The following is a 23,793-nucleotide window of genomic DNA, read 5'->3' as shown; positions in this document are numbered from 1 at the left end:
TCATAGATAGTACGTAGCTAATGGGGGTGAAGAAAAGCGTGTGCCGCTGGGCGCACCGAATTAAACAGAAAATCCGTTAAATATGTGGGGAGTCGCGATTTGTTTCGCCTCCCTACGTATTTAACGGATAGGACAAAATACGTTGTGGATCGCCAATACGTCGAAAACGGATGCACACCCCTACTAAATACCAACTTTTTGAACACTGGAGCACTTATCCAGCTAGATATCAGCCAATTAACTCATTATCTGGCTAAAACCATGCTGGATAAAAAGGAGATATTCTGGAGTGATCCTAACTTATCCAGCTAATAATCAATTGTATTCAGCTAAGTTATCTGGGTAACCTTAAGCCTGCCTCTGAGCTGGTCTAATGTTAACTGGCCTTATGTGACTAAAAAACCTAACACTTAACTCGCTATATTTAACATTGTGAAGTGTAAGCTTATACTCTAATATTGTTCTCATAGCAACAATGAGAGCAGCCAGAATCACTCTAGAGATCTTCGGTCCTGCCAGAAGGTCTCAATTTCTCAAGGCAGTGTGTGAGTGGGAGAGCTAGCTCTTTTTTGGGGGGGGGGGGGGGGAGGGAAGGAGGAAGAGAAGAGGCACTTAGGACCATTTTCTATGGAACAGAAGGGGCCAACCTGCTGACCCAACAAATTATTTATGCACTTTTAGAGGGATTGGAAGTGTAGGTACTTGACCTGGCAGGGCCATTTGTGAAATATTGGGGGCAGGCAGTTTAAAAGTAGGTCACAGGCTCGCACTGCACTTTTTTTTTTTTTTTTTTAACAAACCATTGTCACTTAACCAGCTATATTTTTTTGACTATATCCAGTTAAGTCTTTAGTTATCTGGCCAATATGTGTCTGGATAACTGTAAAACTTAATCAATTGTATTCAAACATAGGCGGCTAGGTTTTTAGGCGATGTAGCCAGATAACTTTAGGCGAGTATATTAGTGGGTCGTCTATAATGCTGAATATCCAGGACAAGTTTCCTGGCTATCTTTAGCTGTATAACCTTTCTGCTCAATGGATTACTGAATATTGGGCTCTTAGTAATTATTTGCATTTTACACAGAAACACTTCAGAAGTTTCTTCAGCCCCATCCAAGCAAAGGTTTAAGACTTCTATAGTGTTCCTGGCTCTCTGCTCTCAGTGGCTTCCTCAATTCACCTTCTACTCATTAACTTCAGGACTCAGGTCGGGTCACCTGTTTGCTTCCTTTTGAGTAGAAACACCTTCTTTGCCTCATGCCTTTCCCCTCGAGGGGTAAGCCACGGCAGGGCCATTTCTAAGGAGAAGCCACCCCCAGTGATCTCAATCTCCAGCTGGGGTCTCTCCATCTCACTCTGCTAAATCCTTAACCAGCCTTTTTTTTATTGAATTTGATACACTCTGTATGAGACCCTGCTCCCTATTCTTCATAAAGTGAAACATTCCCCCATATACTATAAACCACTGCACTACAATGACACAGTGTTAATGTATTGTGCATATTTATCAGAGATGACATCATCACATTTCCAAGTGCAATTAGCATGTAACAGACAATTTCTGCTATCCTATTATGTGACAGAAAATGGATCCTTGGTAGAGACTCACAATATGACTAATCTATATATATAAACACCACAGCCCTCACTGACTCACTGACTCACTGACTCATCACTAATTCTTCCACTTTCCGAGTACCTACAAGGCTGAAACTTGGTTCTGTCATTCCCTATCATGTTCTTGGAAAAACTAACTGCTTCTCACTTTCCTACATTCAATGGTTTGTTCCAGCCATCGAATGCAACACCCCTCCAGGGTCACATCAGAGTCACAAAAATAAAAACGTTGAGTACTCCTTTTCGGCTCCACTACTTGCTACATGTATACGATAGAGTGGCAAAAGTGAGGTCTTCCCCACGTCCACATACTCCTATGGCTGTGAGATCGGATCAAACCAGACCTTATTGATCAGGTGATCACTGCAGAGATTCCTGACCCTGAAGTTGACCTGCTACTCCAACAAATCGCTAAGTCAACGATGCTTCATGGACCATGTGGACTCCAAAACAGAAACTCCCCTTGCATGGTAAGCAAATCCTGCAGTAAGAAGTACCCACACATCCCACGCATCAAAGAAACTCAGACAGGAGATGACAGATACCCCCAGTACCGATGGTGCGTGCCTTCCGATGGTGGCCATACCGTCACCATCAACAGAGTCAAACTAGACAACAGATGGGTGGTCTCTTACAACCATGTACTCTCCCGAACCTTCCATGCTCATATTAACGTCGAGTTTTGCAATTCTGTAAAATCAACCAAGTACATCTGTAAATACATCAACAAGGGCAGTGACCAGGCCGTGTTTTCCCTGGAGAAACAACATAATGAGGTATTACAATATGAGACAGGGCATTACATCAGCAGCTCTGAAGCAGCTTGGCACATATTCTGTTTCCCTATTCATGAACGTTTTCCCCCAGTCGTTCATCTCGCTGTTCATCTGGAGAACGGCCAGAGGATTTACTTCACAGCTGACAACGTTGTAGAAAAAGTACACAATCCTCCCCAAACAACCCTCTTGGAGTTCTTTGATCTTTGCACACAGGATGATTTTTCCAAACAGTTCTTGTAGTCTGAGGTTCCAGCCTACTACGTTTGGAAAATAACCAATTTGTTAGGAAGAAACAGGGACAGCGCATACCAGGCTACCCAGGAGTGAAAAAGGACCAAGTCCTCAGCAGAGTGTACACAGTCCACCCAAACAATTCAGAGTACTATCATCTCAGACTCTTGTTTCATGAGGTCAGAGGGCCCACATCCTTTCTATATCTTAAAACTGTTGCTGGTGTGCTCCAACCCACATTCCAGTCTGCCTGTCGAGCACTCAGTCTGTTAGAAGATGATACACACTGGGACAATACTCTCCAGGAAGCTGCACTCTCACATTCACCACCTAGGATCCATCAGCTCTTCACTATTATGTTGGTGTTCTGTCAAATGGCAAACCCCTTACCACTATGGGAAAAACATAAAGATAGTTTTTCAGAGGATATTCGTAGACAGCTGCAGAGGGAATATCTCCAAGACGATGTCCAAGAATGGTCATCCATAATCTATAACAAATGCCTCACCTTCCTTCAGTATTGTGTACTGGCTATAGGAGGTCAACCTCTTCACAAGTACGACTTGCCTGCGCCATCACACGAACATGAACACACTGCAGCTAACCCTGACTATTTCAGAGAGCTGGCTTACAACATCTACGATCTCACCAAGACAGTCAATGACAACGAGCCAAGGCTGAATACCGAGCAGAGGAACATTTATCACGAAGTCATGACCAGAGTTCACTGTCAAAGTGGCCGAATCTTTTTCCTAGACACTCCAGGAGGTACTGGTAAAACATTCCTCATCAACCTGTTGCTTGCCAGGGTATGAAGAGACTCAAACATTGCCATTGCTGTGGCTTCTTCTGGCATCACAGTGATGCTTTTGGAAGGTGGACACATGGCACACTCTGCCTTCAAGCTTCCTCTCAATCTCAACAACACCAAAACACCTCTGTGCAACATCCCCAAGCAGAGCAACATGGCGCAGTTACTTTAACAGTGCAAACTCATAGTGTGGGATGAGTGCACCATGGCCCACAGAGGCGGCATAGAGGATCTCCATAGGATGCTCTCAGACATTCGAAACAACAACAGCCAGATGGGAGGGTTGACAGTACTGCTTGCCGGGGACTTCAGACAAACTCTGCCAGTTGTTCCGCGGGGGACTGGTGCCAATGAAGTTAAAGCCTCTTTCAAGTCCTCTTACCTGTGGCCCACAGTGAAAGTCCTGTCCTTGAGAGTGAACATGAGGGTGCACCTGACAGGTGACGTCAAGTCAGAAGAGTTTTCACACATTCTTTTGGCTATAGGAGATGGTACACTTCATGAACAAGATGGAAAAGTGAAACTGCTGGAAAATCTATGTCACCTGGTCACAGATTTGAAAAGTATTACACAAAAGGTATACCCAGATCTTCAAAACATCCACATGAAGGACACATCATGGTTTAGAGACAGAGAAATTTTAACTTCTACAAATGACATGACAAACTCTATCAATGACACACTCCTGCAGGTGTTCACCTCAGAAACAAAAACTTATGTCTGTGGACTCGGTCGTCGAAGTAAACGACGCAGTACATTACCCTGTTGATTTCCTGCACAGTCTCAACCCTCCAGGCATTCCTCAGCACAATCTCATTTTGAAAGTCGGTGCACCAATTATGTTACTAAGAAATCTACAGCCACCAAAACTCTGCAATGGCACCAGAGTTCAAGTTAAGTCCCTCCACAGAAATGTCATTGAAGCAATCATTTTCACAGGTTGTAGACGAGGGGAAACAGTTTTCAACCCTCGCTTCCCCCTTATACCATCAGACGTACCCTTTCAATTTAAACGCCTGCAGTTCCCAGTCAGAGTGTGCTTCACGATGACTATTAACAAATCTCAGGGCCAAACTCTCAAGGTTGTTGGTGTTGACTTGAGACACCACTGCTTCTCGCATGGACAGCTGTATGTGGCCTGCTCTAGAGTCAGCTCAGCTGATAGCCTCATCATACTGCAGCTAGAGGTCACACAGCAAATGTTGTATATAAAGAAATCATTACATCGTGACAGGCAACTCACAGTACATTCATTCCTCATATTCATTTCACATTTTTTAATTACTACTAACCTCACTCTATAATAATAACATGTTCATTTTAAATATATAAACTCCAAAGCCCTCACTCAAAACAATTACTTTTCAACTTGCGTGAAATAAACTCACACGTTTCTATCAACTTTTCCACCATGGCGAAGCACGGGTATTCTGCTAATTATTTCAGAAATGCCAGTAATAAAACTTTTGTACATTTTTTATACAGTTACTCAGACTGAAACAACTGAATTTATAATACAAAATTTAAATTAAAAAATGTCAGATTTGATTTGATGAGACATGAATGAAAGTGAATCCTACACTGTTAGTTATTTCCAAAATGATTTAGGAGGTGAAACATCACTATAGGCAGGTGCATTTATATATATATATATATATATATATATATATATATATATATATATATCATCTATATATAAATATCACTGGATTTTGATTATATCTTCTTGGACAAGTATTTCATGCAATTTAAAGATACAAAATTGAAATAATTGCTTACTAACAATTACTGTTTCATCTATAGTTCCTACTTAGCCTTCTTTAGAGGAAAACATTTCTTTACTCTATAAAGATAATGATCTCTTGAGGCTTCTTCCAGTAGGAATCTCCTACCAAATGAAAAACTGAGAGCTGAGGGGATAATTTTTAAACTGAATGTTGCTTTAGAAAATTGCAAATCAATGTCATGTATTGATAAACTTCACAGTAGCTTACATTTCAATCAACATTTAATTATTAAAAATTAAAGCTAAGGATTTAAGAACTAATGCATCATTATATTAGTTTGAAATAACCCTTTATAAACAAATTGCTCATTGTGGATTTCCTTGATATGCTTCAGTCAAGCAGATCTCCTTTATTTCATACTGTGTGTATGTGTGATCCAAGAAACATTCGGGCAATATAGGTTTAGACACTTCTTCCACACATCTATCATTGATTTTCTGCTTCTATACCAAGTATCATCAGGTCTTTTCCACTGGTATCAGGGTTATTTTTTTGAGGTTAATAGCATAAGACAGTGCGTAAACGCAAGTGTAAGGGGAATATATTTTGAAATTATTATTTCAATGGAGTATAAAGCCACAGTTGAAAGTACATGAGCAAAAATAATTATTTTGACATCTATGTGAAAGGACTTGAAAAGATGAAATGTTAATTATATAATCATTTAAAATACACATTATCACACATTTTCAATGATCATGTACAGCATGATTACTTTATTAAAGGGTATTAAGTTTTTGGGGTCCATATTCAATGGCATTTAGCTGAAAAATATGTGAGTTATCTTGCTAAATAAGTGACAATTTTAGAATATTTCAGCCACTTCTCCAGCTAAAGTTAGCTGGATAACTTATTGGGCTAAAATTTAGCTGGATAATGTAGGGGTGCTCCAGGGGCATTTTGAGGATGAGTTAATTTAGCGAGATAAATTATCTGTCTAACTCCAATATCCATCTAATTCTTATCTTGCTGTAGAGTAGTCTTAAAGTTGTTAGATTATGTTGTTAAGCTAATTTTAAGATAATTGGGTATATTCAATGGTGTGGCTACATACTGAATAGAAACATAGAAATGTGATTGCAGAAAAATACCATATGGCCTATCTAATCTGCTCATCCACACCAACTAATTCATTTTAATAATCCCTAGAACTCCTCAGAGATCTCTTATGTTTATCCCATACTTTCTTGAGTTCAGATAATGTTATTGTCTCTACCACTTACATGAGAAGACTGTTTCATGCATCCATACATCCATGTAAATAAATATTTCTTAAACTACTCCTGAATCTACCCTCTTTCACCTTCATCACATGAAAGAATCCCACCTCCTGTGCATGGAAATCTTGGAGATATTTAAATTTCACTATAATTTCTCCCTTATCTTGCCTTTCCTCTAGGGTATATGTATTCAGATCTTTAAGTCTGTCCTCATACGCTTTAGAACAAAGACCATTTTAGTAGCCACCCTCTGGATTGTCTCCAACCAGTTTATATCCTATTCAAGGTGCAGTCACCAAAATTGAAGACGGTATTAACATAAGAACATAAGGCTTGCCATACTCAGTCAGACCTTGGGTCTAGCAAACCCAGAATCCTGATTCCAACAGTAGCTAAGCCAGGTCACAAGTACCTGGCAGGATCCCAAGGGGTAAATAGATTCCAAGCTGCTCATCCCAAGAATAAACAATGGATTTCTGTAACTCTCCTTTAATAATTGTTAATGGACTTTTACTCCATGAACTTGTCCAAACCTTTTTTAAATGCAACTATACTAATAGATTTCACCACATCCTCTGGCAATGAATTCCAGAACTTAATTTTGCATTGAGAAAAACATATTTTCTTTTATAAGTTTTAAATGTATTACCCAGTAACTTCATTGTGTGTCCCCTGGTCTTTGAACTTTTCAAAAGAGTAAACAACTGATTAACATTTACTTGTTCCATTCCACTCATTTTTTTGTAGACCTCTATCATATCTCTCCTCAGCCATTTCTTCTCCAAGCTGAAGAATCCTAAGCTCTTTAGCCTTTCTTCATAGGTGAATTGTTCCATCCCTTTTAGCATCTTGATCGCCCTTCTCTGTACCTTTTCTAATTCTGCATTATCTTTTTTGATATGTCGTGATCAGAACTGAACACAATACTTAAGATGGGGTTGCACCATTGAGCGATACAGGGGCATTATGATATTCTCTGTTTTATTCTCCATTCCTTTCCTAATAATCACTAGCATTCTATTAGCTTTCTTAGCTGCTGCTCCACTCTGAGCAGAAGATTTCAACGTATTATCAATGATGACACCTAGATCCTTTTCCTGAATGGTGATTCCTAATGTGGAACCTTGCATTTTGTATCTATAATTTCAATTACTCTTCCCTAAGTGCATCACTTTGCACTTGTCTACATTAAATTTCATTTGCCATTTGTGTGTCCAGTCTCCCAGGTTTGCAATGTCCTCTTGCAATTTTTCTCAATCCTCTTGTGATTTGACAACCTTGAATAATTTTGCATCATCTGCAAATTTGATCACTTCACTTATTGTTCCCATTTCCAGGTTATTTATAAATTTATTAAAAAGCATCAGTCCCAGAACAGATCCCTGGGGCATTCCACTATTCCCCTTTTTCCACTGGAAAAATTTACCATTTCGCCCTATGTTCAGTTTTCAATCTTTTAACCAGTTGGCAATCCACAATAGGACAGTGCCACCTATCCCATGACTTTCTAATTTTTTAAGAAGTCTCTCATGAGAGACTTTATAAAATGCTTTCTGGAAATCCAGATACACTATATCAACTGGCTCACCTTTATCCACATGTTTATTTGTGCCTTTAAAAAAATGTAGCAAATTTGTGAGGCAAGACTTTTCTTGGCTAAATCCATGTTGACTTTGTCACACTAAACTATGAGAACTAGTAGGACCTATAAAGGGGCAATATCATCTCCCTTTTTCTGCTGACCATTCCGTTCTCTATGCAGCCAAGCATCTTTCTTGGTTTTAACATCATTTTATCCACCTGTTTGGCCACCTTAAGATCATCCTATATGATCACCCACAGATCCTGCTATTCTTTCAGGCTTAGAAGAATTTTACCCCCATACTGTTCCTGTTCTTTGGGTTTTTGCATTCTAAATGCCTAACTTTGTATTTTTTAGCATTAAATCTCAGCTGTCAGACCCTAGACCATTCCTCAAGCTTCACTAGATCCCTCCTCATGTTTTCCCTACCTTCTTGACTGTCTACACTGTTGCAGAATTTGGTATCTTTGGCAAAAAAAAAAAAAAACTTACTGACAATCATATCACAATGTTTCTTATGAAAATATTGAAAATAACCAGTTCAAGGACCAATCCCTGTGGCACATCATTACTAACACCCTCTTCCCCCGCAGAGTGAGCTCATTTATTTACTACCCTATGTCACCTCCCACTCAAACAGTTTCTAATCCATTTTAGGGCCTATACCATGGGCACTGAATTTATTTATGTCACTTAAGTGGAAAAATGTCAAAGGTATTACTGAAATCCAAGTGTACTACAGCTAGTGCTTTCCCCTGATCCAACTCTCTGGTTACCCAGTCAAAGAAATTGATCAATTTTGTCTGACAAGACTTACCTCTGGTAAAACCATGCTTCCTTGGAGCTTGCAATCCATTGAATTCCAGAAACTGCACTATCCTCTGTTTTAGCATAGATTCCATTAATTTGCTCACCACAGAGAACAGATTAACCAGACCTTAGCTTATAGCTTCCTCCTTACTTCCATGTTTATGAAGAGGAACCATATCTGTCCATCTCCATTCCTCTAGAACTATTCCCAACAATAAAGAAGCATTGAAAAGGTCAACCAGTTGAGCTTCCAGAACTTTTAAAAATTCCTTTACTGCCCTCAGATGTATCCCATTTGATTTCATCTCTTTATCTACTTGAAGATTAGTTATTTCTTCACAAACTCACTTTTCTGAAATTGATTAAGATTTATTTCACGTCCAATCTTATTTACATTTATTGTATGTGGTCCTGCCTCTGGCCTTTCCACAGTGATTGCCAAACATAAATATTGTTAAGCAATTTTGCTTTATCCTTGAAGCTCCGCATATTCTTCTCTTCACTGCCAGTTCTCAGTTTTGCACGTTCTTATGCCACTAAAATATGTAAAAAATATCATATCCCCCCATTTTACCATACTTGCTACTTTTTTTTCCATTTGAATCTTTGCATTTTTACTACATTGTCAGTTTCTCTTAGCTTTTCCAGATAATTTCACTTGTCTTTCCATTTCTGTTATCTCTTGCAGTTTATGAATGCAAACATTTTTTTTCCTTATCTTTTTAGCTACTTCTTTAGAATATCATAGCTGTCTCTTTTTCCTTTATTTGCTTTCCTAACAAAAAATCTAGTTGCCCTTGTAATATTTTCTTTTACTTTTGCCCACTGGTCTTCTACTTCCCTAGATTTTATCATCAAGCTAATACATTTCTGAAGTACTCCCACATGTTAACAAAGTAACAGGTGCCTTCTTTATTCTGTGATGTGTCGTGATCGTGTGCAGTACGGCTTTATCGCACGAGATAAGGCCCTACTGCACGCGATACCAGCCACATCACATGGGAAGGGGAGGGGTGTGGGCAGGGTTTGGGCAGAGTTACCTCACAGCAGTGCTGTGGAGGATAATGTTTTTCACATTATCACGGGAAATAACTACATCTTTTCCTGTGGCACTATGGGGGCGATAGTGTGCACTGCGGTTGCACCGCAGCGGGTGAAACCACACTGTTGCGATGCAGTCAGTTGCCCAATATCGCCCCCAATGGCCCTTTTTTTCACACCTCATCATTCTGCTATAAATATAAATATAGCAGAATGATGAATCTAGGGGTTAATTCTCTTGAAGTTTAGGATTCTTGCCTTTGAATGAACCTTCATCTCCTGTTCTCTAATACTGAACCACATCATCTAGTAATCATTGAATCCCACATGATCATCCACTATGACATCAGAATCACTGTCATGGTTGGTAATCACCAGGTCCACTATTGCCCTCTCCCATTTGAGTTCCATTACCAGATGACAAAACAGTTCTCCCTGCAGAGAATCCAGGATGTTCCTAATTCTAGAAGACACCATTGCCACAATTTCTTAATCAATATCCGTCAGAATGAAATTCCTTAGCAATGGCACATCCCCTTTCATAGCAATTTTGTGGATATCCTTCATTAAGTCTCTACCCATTTCTTTGGTCTGTGATGGAGGTCTGTATATGACACTAATATAAATAGATGTTCTATTCCCTCTTTCCTGATTAACCCACAGTGCCTTCACCTTATCTTGTAAGCCCTGCAATATTATTATTTTTTATATAGAATGCAACATCTCTTCCTTTCCTTCCTACCCAGTTCTTGCTGAATAGATTCTAGACCAGTATAACTATATCCCAGTTCTGATTTTCTGTGTACTATGTCTCCATGACAGCCACAAAATCCAAGGCAGCTTCTACCATGACTGCCTCTTGATCTGGGGCTTTATTTCCCATATAAGGAGCCTTAGTGTACATAGCTTTGCTGATGTTGCCCTTTTTCCAATTTCTATTCAAATATTTAAAGTTTTACTTACCTTAGGATTGTATTCACCCATTCTGCCAAAGTTAGCTGGATACATAAAGTTGGCTAAATGTGCAAGCTAGCCAGTGACTGAAAATTACCCCGTAGTAAATAAAAATTAAAACAGTTTTGCCATTGCCAATAAAACATGTAAATTACTGGCATCAATAATGTATCTGCATTTCTGGATGCATTAAGTACAATCCTAAAGGGATCCATGATCTACCCCACCTACACACCCACCTTCAAGTGCAAAATTAATGTGGTACATAGGCCCTTCTCCCACCCCTATCCCCTCTGAGTACAAAAATAAAAATATAATGAAATGTTCTCATCTCCTCCTCTGAGTATAAAAGTAAAAGTAGTGTGGTACCGGAGGTCCCCTCTTGTCCAATACTTCAGAAATCTTCCAAAGTTAAGTTGAAGCCAGGAAGAAGAGCTCCTTCCTCCTGCCCCTTTGGTTCTATATTCCGAAATGGCACTCAGTGACCTCATGTGCTCCTTTTTGCCAAACTACTTTTGCATTTGTAGTTGGTGGTTGGAGGGAGCTTGGGTAGCAAATTGCTTTTGCACTGGGAGGGGACTATAGCCCAAAGCTTTCATCTTAACAGGAATATGAGTGAGGAAATCAGAGAACACATCAGGGCTAATGCTAGCCTTCCAAAGATAAAGTAAATATATCTCTCATGGTTTTTTTAAGTTTCGTCATTAATCCATTTGAATATGGATGATCTACTTGGCATGCATTTGAATACTTAATGGCTCATTTACATATTTTTTTGATACCGGCATTTTTTTGTGTTACTGGTAAACTTCCTTAACACCACTGTAATGTTGATTAGATAACAATTGAGGCATTCAATTTATACTAAAGCATTTATACACTATGGGGCAGATTTTAAGAGCCCTGCTCGCCTAAATCTGCCCAAATCCGGGCGGATTTAGGCGAGCAGGGCCCTGCCCGCCGGTGAGCCTATATTACATAGGCCTACCGGCGCGCGCAGAGCCCCGGGACTCGCGTAAGTCCCTGGGTTTTCTGAGGGGGGCGTGTCGGGGGCGTGTTGGGGGGGGGCGGGCCCGAACCGCGCAGCGTTTTTGGGGCGTGTCGGGAGTGTTCCGGGGGCGGGCCTGGGGGTGTGGCTACGGCCCGGGGTGGTACGGGGGCATGGCCACGTCCCGGCGCGCTAGCGGCCCGCTGGCGCGCAGGGATTTACGTCTCCCTCCGGGAGGCGTAAATCCCCCGACAAAGGTAAGGGGGGGTTTAGACAGGGCCGGGCGGGTGGGTTAGGGAGGGGAAGGGAGGGGAAGGTGAGGGGAGGGCAAAAGAAAGTTCCCTCCGAGGCCGCTCCGATTTCGGAGGGAACGGGGGTAGGCTGCGCGGCTCGGCGCGCGCCGGCTATACGGAATTGATAGCCTTGCACCCGCCGATCCAGGATTTTAGCGGATACGCGTGGCTACGCGCATATCTACTAAAATCCCGCGTACTTTTGCTTGCGCCTGATGCGCCAGCAAAAGTACGCCAAATCGCGCGGTTTGAAAATCTACCCCAGCGGGCCGGATTTTAATAACTACGCACGGTCGTAGATTCATACGCACAACCCGAAGCGCACGAATCTATGCCCGATTTTATAACATGCGCATACAGCCACGCGCATGTTATAAAATCTGGGGTTGGCGCATGCAAGGGGGTGCCCCGATGGCTTTCCCCATTCCCTCCGAGGCCGCTCTGAAATCGGAGCGGCCTTGGAGGGAACTTTCCTTCTACTCCCCCCACCTTCCCCTCCCTTCCCCTATCTAACCCATCACCCAGCCTTACCTAAATCCCCCCACCTTTATTTTGTTATTTACACCTGCCTCTGGTAGGCGTAACTTGTGCATGCCGGCCAGCTGCCGGTGCGTGATCCCCCAGTACGGCCGCTGTGCCGGAGGCCTTGGTCCCACCCCAGGACCACCCCCGGACCTGCACCTCGCCTCTGACCCTGCCCCTTCCCACCCCTTTTTCAAAGCCCTGGGACTTGCGCATGTCATTAGGCCTACGCAAAATAGGCTCGGCACGTAGGGCTTTTAAAATCTGCCCCTATACTAAATAAGCCCCCTAAAATGTACATTGCAGTACATTTTCAATTGCTATATAATATAGAACCTTCAGAGCAGCATGGGTGAAGTGGGTAGGGATTAGGGATGTGAATCGTTTTAGGACGATTAAAATTATCGTCCGATAATTTTAATATCGTCTTAAACCGTTATGGAACACAATACAATAGAGATTCTAACGATTTATCGTTATAAATCGTTAGAATCGTGAGCCGGCACACTAAAACCCACTAAAACCCACCCCGACCCTTTAAATTAAATCCCCCACCCTCCCGAACCCCCCCCCAAATGACTTAAACATTTCCTTGCCAAATCCTACCTCCTTCAATCCCCCACCCTCCCGAACCCCCCCCCAAATGACTTAAATTACCTGTGGGTCCGGAACGGCAGCGGTCCGGAACGGGCTCCTGCTACTGAATCTTGTTGTCTTCGGCCGGCGCCATTTTCCAAAATGGCGCCGAAAAATGGCGGCGGCCATAGACCAACAGGATTCGACGGCAGGAGGTCCTTCCGGACCCCCGCTGGACTTTTGGCAAGTCTTGTGGGGGTCAGGAGGCCTCCCCCAAGCTGGCCAAAAGTTCCTGGAGGTCCAGCGGGGGTCAGGGAGCGATTTCCCGCCGCGAATCGTTTTCCGTACGGAAAATGGCGCCGGCAGGAGATCGACTGCAGGAGGTCGTTCAATAGCAAAAAATAACCAAAAAATAACAAAAATAAACTTTTTTTGTTAGTGCGCGCTAACTCCTTTTAGCATGCACTAACCCGAAAAAATCTTTCAGAAAAAAGATTTTTATGAAAATTCTGGGGGAAAAGTGATCGTTTCTTTTTTTATCTGATATATAATGAATTTAGAAATATCATACGATATTTCAATTTGTCAGAAAAATGATTCACATCCCTAGAAGTTTGTAATAAGATTTTCTTTCTTTTAAAGCCAGAACACTATCCATTCAAAGTACTAAATATCCTAACTAACTATCCTAGCTAACCCTAGGTTTTCATATGTTTAAAGATATTTTGTTCCTCAGAATCTTTCAACATATTGTTGCGACCGTCACTGCCTGACGGCTTCACTCCGCCTACCTTTCTTTTTCTGTGACTCCTCCTGCTCCCTGTGGACATCTAGCTGCCGCGGCATCTGCCCGCCATCCTCTCCGGCGTCCACGGACTGGCTTGGGCACTGCCTCCTGCCATGCTCCTCAGGTACCTTAGGGCGCGCGCCCCTCATTCTTATTTCCTCTATGGCGCGAACCTCAGGGGCATCCCCCTGTGATGACGTCACACTGCCCAGATATTTAAGCCTACATTTGTTTGCTAGCCGTTGAGTTAGCAAGGGGAATCTATGGATGGGATTCACTCTCCGTACCCAGCTATTCTGCCTCCAACTTCTATTGGACTCTTTTCTGCTAATGGGGTACCCGCTCCTCGGGGGCCTCTCTGCTTCTTTCAGGTCTCTATCAGGAACAGGTACTCGCTCCTTGAGGGCCCATGTTCCCTGTCTCGCTGCCTGTGTCCATCTCCTCTTCTACTTGGAAGAATTTGCTACAGACACCATCTGTGAGTACTACTACCATATACTCCTCAGAGCTGTTTCCCTGGAACCAGGTACTCGCTCCTCAAGGGCCTGACTCCATCCAGTGTCAGTGCCATCTCCTACTTGGAACTGCTGCGTGAGTACTTGCCAATGAGTCTCTGCTCCCAGGGATCTGGTACTCACTCCTTGAGGGCCAGCTCTCCCTATCTCAAGGCTTCTCCATACTGAGGTCTCTGTTAATGTCTTATTGTACTCATTCTCTCAGTTCTTTTCACTACAGCACTGCTACCGGAGGAGCTGCTGTTCCAGTGCCCTGAGGAATACTAGCCCATCCGGGCTCCATCTTCTACTCACTAACGCCACCTCTGGTGGCTTCACAAACTGTCTAAATAAAGATAAAATCTGTGTTTGTATGTCCAGAGATGAGCCTGACCTGTGGCCCCTCACGGGACTTCCCCCCGTGGGCATGGTCAGCTGCCACAGTGACCAAGGGTCCACCCAAACCTACAAAACATAACACATATTTTGAAATTCTAATTGTTCATTGCTTATGTTAACAGTAACTCGGGTTAATGAACATCGTTTTTTGAGACCCCTCAGAATAGTCTCCTGCTGTTTGTGCTGCTCTACAGTCATATACTTCTATATGAATATAGAGCAGCATAAAGAGCAGTATGTTTGCATAAATATTCAGCACTACTCTACTCTGATTTACTTAAGTTCAAATATGGTAATAACTTAGTAAACAAGATAAGTTCATAAAACTGCAACATTTTATTCTTACAGATCAAAATAAATCAGTGAAAAGAAAAACTGTTGTTTGTGATTGTTTGGAAAACTGAATTGCTAAAAAAGTGAAAGCATGGCTTCTTTAAGGAAAATGATGTAATTCCTGGTCTAATAGTATAAAAAATGAATTGTTTTCTGCATTCATGAGATGAATTTCTTTGAGAGGTATAAAAAAATCATCAGTAGAAAAGACTTATTTTTCATAGTGTTTTCAGTCTCTTGTTATAATTATTGCAAAAGATAACAAAGTTAAATAAAACTCAGAGCAACCAGAAAGCACTGCATAATTAAATATACAGCACCTCAATCACCCAAGTGAATTCTTTGTTAAAAGGTTTTGGATGGTGCCAGTTTCCTGTTGCTCAGGTGTTTTTGAAAAGCAAAACTAATGACTGCCTTACATAAGTAATTAAGTAATTGCTATTCAAAATGATCCCAGTATTTAAATGGAATCTATATTCATTTCATTTTCACTGACAGCCAATTATAATTTACATTAGGGTTTACCTTCATCATGACTTTAGAAATGCTTTGAATCAATGATAAATTTTGGGTCTTGCACATTTTATGCAAAGCTATGATTATCACATTGTCAGACCCCTTCTTTTATATTGTATTGAAAATATCCATAGCAGGAATTAACCATGTTTTAGCGATATAGTATATTTTCATGATAGCTCTAATAAATACAATTTAAGGTTAATATAATAACATTGTTTGTAAATTCTGTGTCACTGTGTTTTGTGCGTATTCATGTGTATGTTTTTGGGACAATATTATATTTAAGTAAGTGAAATACAGAAAGTCTTTATTCTCCAACCGCACTTTACGTCATCTTTGCATTTGGGCTCAGAAGGCAAATACCTCATGAAATTTGCCTGATTAATTGTGCCTTTTGAAGGATATTTCTTTGTACTACGAATATTTGTTTGATTTTTTGAGCGATTTGAAGTTTACATCTTTCTACTAGAAATGTTTGCATGATTGATTGTGCCTTTTGAAATGTATTTCTTTCTGTCCAGAAAGTAATAGAGCTATTTCCTTGTTTGTTTTACGCACCCACTCACCCCAACTCTCACCAACTGCTGAATCAAATTTACATTTATTTAATTTCCTAATTAGGGCACAGAGAGAAAAATTACATAATAGGAGCCATCAAGTACAATAAATAATCAATCACCCATTTATTTATAGGCTGCTATACCAATTAAGTGGATAAGAGGGAAATTTTCCAAACAAGTCACTTAGGGGTCTAAATAAAATAAGGGAGTAACCCTGTTTTTATCAACAGATTAACTGTTATCCTTTTTTCAAATAATGACAAATTAAGACCAAATAAATTTGTGACATTACATTATATTAAGCATCCCTACTCTCTTAGCAACATTAAATAATTAACAGCTAAAAAATAATAAGACACAGACAGCAGCCAAGCAGTGATAGAGGCTATATAACATTTAGTATTGAGTGTCACATAAATAATTAATTACCAGTTAGTGAGAGGTTGTATATGTACAACTGGTACAAAGAGCTTCTGGCTCTCAGAGAATAAGTCTGATCTATGAAAGCTAGAGTGGCAGACATGAAGGAGCTGAGGCAGAGAAGTATATAGTGGAGAATTTAAGGGACATAGTAAAGTGGTCCCATTTCCAATCTAGTAGCCCTTGTACAGCTTTGGAGGATTAAGGTTGCCTGGAAGGAGAGTATCACCCTGATGTGGTAGGAAGTGATCCTATAGCTAGGACCTGACCTCCAGGTAATTTACTATTCTCTTACACCAAGAAGGTATCTCCTGAAGCATTAGCCCAGGAGGGAAGGCCTAGTAAGGGAAGGCTGATGTAGTTGGTGATTCAGTCAATAGGATTGTAGATAACTGGGTGGAAGTTAGGCATGAGGATTACCTGTTAACTTGCTTGTGTGATACAAAAATGGAGGACCTCAAGTATCACCTAGACAGGATTTTAGATAGTGCTGGGGAGGACCTAGCTATCATGGTTCATGTGGGCACCAACGACATACGAATGTGGCATATGACAGAGTCATAATGATGCAAAAGATAAACAACTGTGTTCCATAGGTCTGGAAATGGGCCATCTCCATACAATCAAGCTCAATCCCAGCAAAACAGATCTATTAACTCTGGATATCTCCTCTGTTCCTTATGAATGATGTTTCCCTGTCAAGATCCTCTACCAAACTAAACAGGGAATCTCAAATCAACACAATTTCAGGGAACACATGGCAACTTCCAGTAAATGAAGCAGATAAAACCATACATGGAGATAGAAAACTTGACCGATCTGATGTTTGCATTCATTCTATCCCAATTAGATTACTGCAAAGCATTGCATGTTGGTGTCCCTCAAAAAATCCTAATATGTTTACAGCTAGTGCAAAAGGCAACAGTGTGGATGTTTTCTGGCTGTATGTACAGAGGCAACTTTAGCTCAGTTTTCTGGAACATATGCTGAGTAATAGTCCCCCAATAGACTTGTTTTAAAGCCGTTTGCATTACCTTTATGCCACTAAGGCCTGGATTTATTAAAATGTTCTAAATATCACATGTGATAGAAAAAGAGGCATGTTTTATGGTAATAGGAAGTTTATTGCACTTTGAGATAAGTGCCAGAAGTCTGGTATGCCCTACATACAACCACTGGGGGAACCATGTTTACTATGAAAGAGAGAGAGAGTGAGAGTGAGAGAGAAACTAACCATAATTCCCATCCACTAGATAGGTATTTACTATTTATATCTCTATGGGAGGCCCACTTAATAACTCGAGGTGAGGTTTAGGTATTAGTGAGGGGTTAGGGGCCACTTTGACATTCAAAGTGAGACGTACGAACAGAACAGTGCTCTCTTGTGAAGATTTGATGATTTTTGGAGTGAGGAAACTCACTCAAAGCTGAGATTTGTGCAATGTTCTCTCAACCTAGCTGAATGGACTCTCTACCTGGGTAACATCAAGCTAGGTTGAGAGAACATTGCACAAATCTCAGCTTTGAGTGAGTTTTCTCACTCCGAAGGTCATCAAATCTTCACAAGAGAGCACTTTTCTGTTCATACGTCTCACTTTGAATGTCAAAGTGGCCCATAACCCCTACACTAATACCTAAACCTCTCTCTCTCTCTCTCTCTCTCATATCACAAGATGTGATAAAGGCTTAACACTACTGAAAAAGTTGTGTGATAGGGCTTCACAAAACAGCAGGCCTAACTCCTTTTCTAATTTGCATTGCACCATGTGTTAAAGGTGTTTTTGCATGCAAAAATGCCGTAACACTATTTGATAAATGACCAAGGCCCAATTTATGTGAAGGATTGACTATCTCCCTACAACTCTCTCAGAGTCTACAATCTGGAAAAGGGGTTCCTAGGGGTGTGCATTCTGTCCCTACATATTGGCAATCTGCAACGGATGTGGCCATATTCATTGTATTCATGGGGAAGCGAAATGTATCGCAATTCCCCACAAATCTTCGTTGAATTATTTGGCTGCCTAAAGAAGCCAATTTAAACAAACCCCCCACCCTCCTGACCCCCCCAAGACTTACCAAAATGCCCTGGTGGTCCAGCGGGGGGCTCCGGGAGCCATCTCCTGCACTCACACCCCTGCGCTGACGGTTTCAAAATGGTGCCGGCCATCCATGTGACAGGGGCTGACCAATGGCTACTAGTGCCATTGGTCAGCCCCTGTCACATGGATGGCCGGCACCATCTTGTGCTCCTGCCATGTGACAGAGGCTGACCAATGGCACTAGTAGCCCCTGTGACATAGTAAGAGCAAAGACTATCGACACCATTTTGATTACTGGCAGCCGATGGCCCGAGTGCAGGAGATCGCTCCCGGACCCCCGCTTGTCCACCAGGGACTTTGGCAAGTCTTGGGGGACCCTGCTGACCCCCCACAAGACTTGCCAAAAGTCCAGCGGGGGTCCGGGAGTGACCTCCTGCACTCGGGCCGTCACCTGCCATTATTCAAAATAGCACTCATAGCCTTTGCCCTCACTATGTCACAGGGACTGACGGACCCCTGGATCCCCAAGACCCTTGCTGGACTTTTGGCAAGTCTTTTGGGGGTCAGCAGCATCCCCAAGACTTGCCAAAGTCCCTGGTGGTCCAGCGGGGGTCCGGGAGTGATCTCCTGAACTCGGGCCGTCGGCTGCCAGTAATCAAAATGGCGCCAATAGCCTTTGCTGTTAGTATGTCACAGGGGCTACCGGTGCCATTGGTCAGCCTCTGTCATATGGTAGGAGCACAAGATGGCGCCGATGGCCATGTGACAGGGGCTGACCAATGGCACCGGTAGCCCCTGTGACATAGTAGGTCAAAGGCTATCATCACCATTTTGAAACCTGCAGCCCAGGGTGTGAGTCCAGGGGATGGCTCCCAGACCCCCCGCTGGACCACCAGGGAGTTTTGGTAAGTCTTGGGGAGTCAGGAGGGTGGGGGGTTGTAGTTTATTTAATTTTAGCGGGGGGAATGAATAGAAATCGACGTATTAATGTACAGGGCGCCATACGGCCGAATGCAACGTATTTGCCCCCCGACGAATCCGAATCACAAATGCAACGTATGGCGTCCCTCTGCACATCCCTAACAGTTCCTTGCTCCTACAACTCCAGGCTGTCTCCTCTTTTATCCCCAGACCCTGGAACTCTCCCTCACCAGAAGCCAGACTAACCAGTAACATATAATATCCCGATCTTATGGTAAAATCCTTTTCTCATTTGCCAGGGACCGCCTTACTCAAACAGCAACATTTCCATGGATGTTTGTAGTCAGCTAAATATATTACATCACATCTTTACCTTCCCCATCCAAAGGTATGGCCCTTGAGACCATTGTTTTCGTTTCCTTTGTGTTTTGGTATACTATCATTCATGCTATTTTATGTATTTATGGTTATGTATCATGCAATATTCAAATTATCTGGTAAAATCTGTACCTTGCCCGATGACTCCACTAGCTTCATTTATTTAGTATATCCAGTGTTTTATTCTGGACTATTTCTACTCTTCTTCCTATTTGTTTTTGTAGTTGTGGTTTCATATACTATATTTTATATGTAAATACTATGTATCATAGTTATAAATAATTCATAATCTTGTATCTCGCTCTGAGTACTCCAGTAGGAGAGTGAGTAAAATATTCTTGTAATAAGTAAATATGTAAAAACTAGTCTTGATTTGATGAAGAAGATAGACTCAAGCAATCTTATTAGCCAATTCACCCTTTGCAGTAATAAATGCTGCAGAACAGCAAAATAATAAGTCCCAGTCTTTCTGTGCCAAAATTGAAGACTATTATTTATAATATGCATACATCTGTGTACATTGGTAATGGATGTTTCATTTGAAATCCTCATTGAACAGTCCACTGAGTGTCATGATCTTAGAACAATGCTCTCCATTTAATGACACTTATAATATTTATGTATTTAAATGCTGATAGCATTGCATGTTTCTAATACATCTTCATTGAAAATCCATGATTATCCCAGATCTCTAACAATTTCACACTTCCATTTAACTCTGAAAATATCCATGCTGTGCATCATTTGAATATATAATTTTTAGAAAAATATATATTAGCCTGCAAATGTTGTTTCTCTGGAATGCAGTTCTGATACTATCCCAAAAAAAAAAGTAAGAATAAATAATTAAAACAACAATCCCTAATACATATGCTATTTTAATAAACACAATAGAGATCAATACTTACCTGTGGAAGAGAAAAATTAACTGGTTTGTCTAGATATGCAGTCTCTCCTAACTGGTTAAGTGTGTTGTAACCAAATATCCAAATCAAAATCTAACCACATTAAACTTTAGGGCAACCATTTGTGTGGTGGGAGCTGGATAGAAGACTAGATAAGCCATAATGGTCCTTTTCTGCCATTATATTTCTGTTTCTCTGTTAGCTGGTTTAGCGCTAAATTTGAAAAGCACAGCAAGGGCACTCCCAGTATGACCCTTTTTTTGTCTGACTAAATATGTGTACACAACAATTTTGTGCAGACAATATTTAGGTGAATGGTAGGCTCATTTTTAACTAGTTAGATTTATGTGGTTAAAGCCAGTTTCAAACACATGGTAGAATCAATTGCTTGCTATTTGTTTTGTAGCTTGAAGAAAATTCACATGCATTTTCAAAACAAACCTGCTCTTTAGAATACAAAAAAATGAACAAGTCAATATTATAATTTAGAAAAATATGAGTGACAATGCTTGTTTATATTAATTGATAACATTATCAAGCCTATACACTAAAAATCACACAAAAAAATATTATAGCATGAATATGTTAAATGTTTCAGGGGTCTTGTTTATTAGGGTTGGGCATTGGGAGAAAACAAAATAGGAAATGAGAAGAAATTTCCTATTTTGGTTTGGATCATTTTCAAAAAGGGAACAAGTTAATAATCCAACGAAATTTCATCAATATCTCATTTTGTTTTGAAAACCTATATATATAAAAAAAAGGCCTAGGCCTCAACTAAGGAGTAGGCTGAGACTCAAAGCAGGGATCCTGGTCTTCATCACAAGTACCTCTCCGGTGCCTGGGCCTCAACCTGATGAAGGGGCCGAAGTTTATGCTCAGGCGTGATGTCAGGGTCTCAGCCTAGGGCCTGGTTTGGGCTGAGACATAGGCAGAGTTCCAAACAAAGGCATAGGTTCCCAGGAAATTTCCTGATGATCCCCCATACCTACCAAATTCAAGTTCCACATCCTGGCCCAGTCCAGATGCTGGGGCCTGGCCAGAGCTCCCAACCTGCAGGCTGGGTCCTGTGCCTATGCCTGGGCCTAGGCTAGGATCTAAGCCCAGACCAGATGCCACAGCCTGGCCCCGAGGCTGGGTCCCTGACACAGGGGCCAATGGCCAAAGCCTGGAGGCTGGATCCCAAAGCATGAGTATCAGTCTAGGCCAGGGACCCAATGCTGCAGGCCCATCTCTCGGAGGATTAGTTTAATGCCAGGGGTCCCCCATCCAGGATCCAAATTCAATGCCAGGGCCCAGCCCAGAGGCTAAGTCCTAATGTCTGGATATTGACCTAGACCAGAGACCAAGAAAAAAGGCCCAATGCTGTGGCCCAGCCCATAGCCAAGGTTCAGATGCTGGGGCCTCAGCACGACCTAGACCCAACACAAAGGCCCAGCCCAGAGTCTGGGTCCTGGTGCCTGGGACTTGGCCCAGGATCAGGCCCAGATCTGGAGCCCAGGTCCTGATAGCTCTTTTTTGGATATGTAGCAGCTAAATCAACTGCTTGTACATCAAAATGGTGCCCTCTACTGGGGGAGGATGCACCAGAGTTCACTAAATCTGGCCAACGACCCCAGTGGACAGCGTCACTTGGTGAAGAAGAAGACAAAGAGGAGCTTCAAGACCTGAGCTTCAGGCCTCGGCCTGATCCTGAGTCAAGACCCTAGCATCAGGACATGGCCCACTTGGCTGGGCCCTGGTATAAGATTTGGGTCCAAGCCAAGGCTCCAGCATCAGGACCTGGCCTCTGTATTAGGTCACGGCTTGAGCTTGAGTCCAGGCCTTAACCTTGGCAAGGACAAGACATTGGTACCTGGCCTGCGGACTGGTCCCCAGCATAGGGTCTGGGTCCAGGCTGAGGTCCTGGCATCAGGACCAGGCCTCTAGGCTTGGCCTTGGCCCTAGCCTAGGCTGAGACCATGGTTATTTGGTCCAGGCCTCCAGTTCTGGGCCTTGCATAGGGTGTAGGCTGAGGTCATGGTGAACTACCATGGCCTAGGCCTATTCAAGGCTGAAGCTTCAGCCTGGGACTAGGCTAAAGTCTCATCCTTGCATAGACCTAGGCTGTGGTAGGTCACTGCAGTCTTGACCTAGGCCCCATGCAAGGCCCCAGCTTGGGCTGGGGCCAAGGACTCATTTGCAGATCCCCCCCGGACCATGTAATTGGGGGATGAGGAAGATCCTGGTCATTTTCTCAGGTGGAAGAAATTGGTGGGGAGCATGGGAGGCCCTGAAAGGCCCTGTTTCTTTCTTTTTCTGTTTTTTATTTTTTTCAATTTACCCCCTTCCCACCCCTACTATTACTGTTGCAGTAATTTTGTCCATCTATCATGCAGTATTTTCTAGAAATATTGCACACTGTTTGCATAAATTACTACAGTATTCATCAAAGAAAAGGGGTCCTGACGCTAGGGTCTTGACTCAGGATCAGGCCAAGGCCTGAAGCTCAAGTCTTAAAGCTCCATGCAGTGCGGTAAATGAGAAAATACATTGCAGTGCAGTAAAAATAACCACACTGTACTTTCTGCAGACCCTTTGTCAGTGCTGTGAGAGATATGTATATGATGGACTAAGGTGCTGGTTGACAGTTTTTCAAAGAGAGGAGAGAAAGAGAGAAAAAGTAGATGAAAGCTTTGCTTAGAGTAGATTGTCAAGTCTTTTGATCTTTCTCTTATTCTTTCCCTTTCTTATCATCTGTTGTTATTACTTGTGTGTGAAAGAAGTGTGATAACACTTGTTTTGTCTTGTCTTCTCGTGCTGTTTTTTTGTTTAGTGTAAAAGAA

General features: G+C 42.0%; 1 pseudogene; it reads left to right on the top strand.

Moving 5' to 3' along the window:
• The first annotated feature begins 1,882 nt into the window (after positions 1-1,882).
• Positions 1,883-23,793, top strand: part of LOC115092381 — a 30,694-nt pseudogene continuing 8,783 nt past the window's right edge.

The sequence above is a fragment of the Rhinatrema bivittatum genome, chromosome 5, assembly GCF_901001135.1.
Source record: "Rhinatrema bivittatum chromosome 5, aRhiBiv1.1, whole genome shotgun sequence".
Classification (NCBI taxonomy): domain Eukaryota; kingdom Metazoa; phylum Chordata; class Amphibia; order Gymnophiona; family Rhinatrematidae; genus Rhinatrema; species Rhinatrema bivittatum.
The sequence above is the reverse complement of the archived record's forward strand: the minus strand, read 5'-3'. Positions and strand labels throughout refer to the sequence as shown.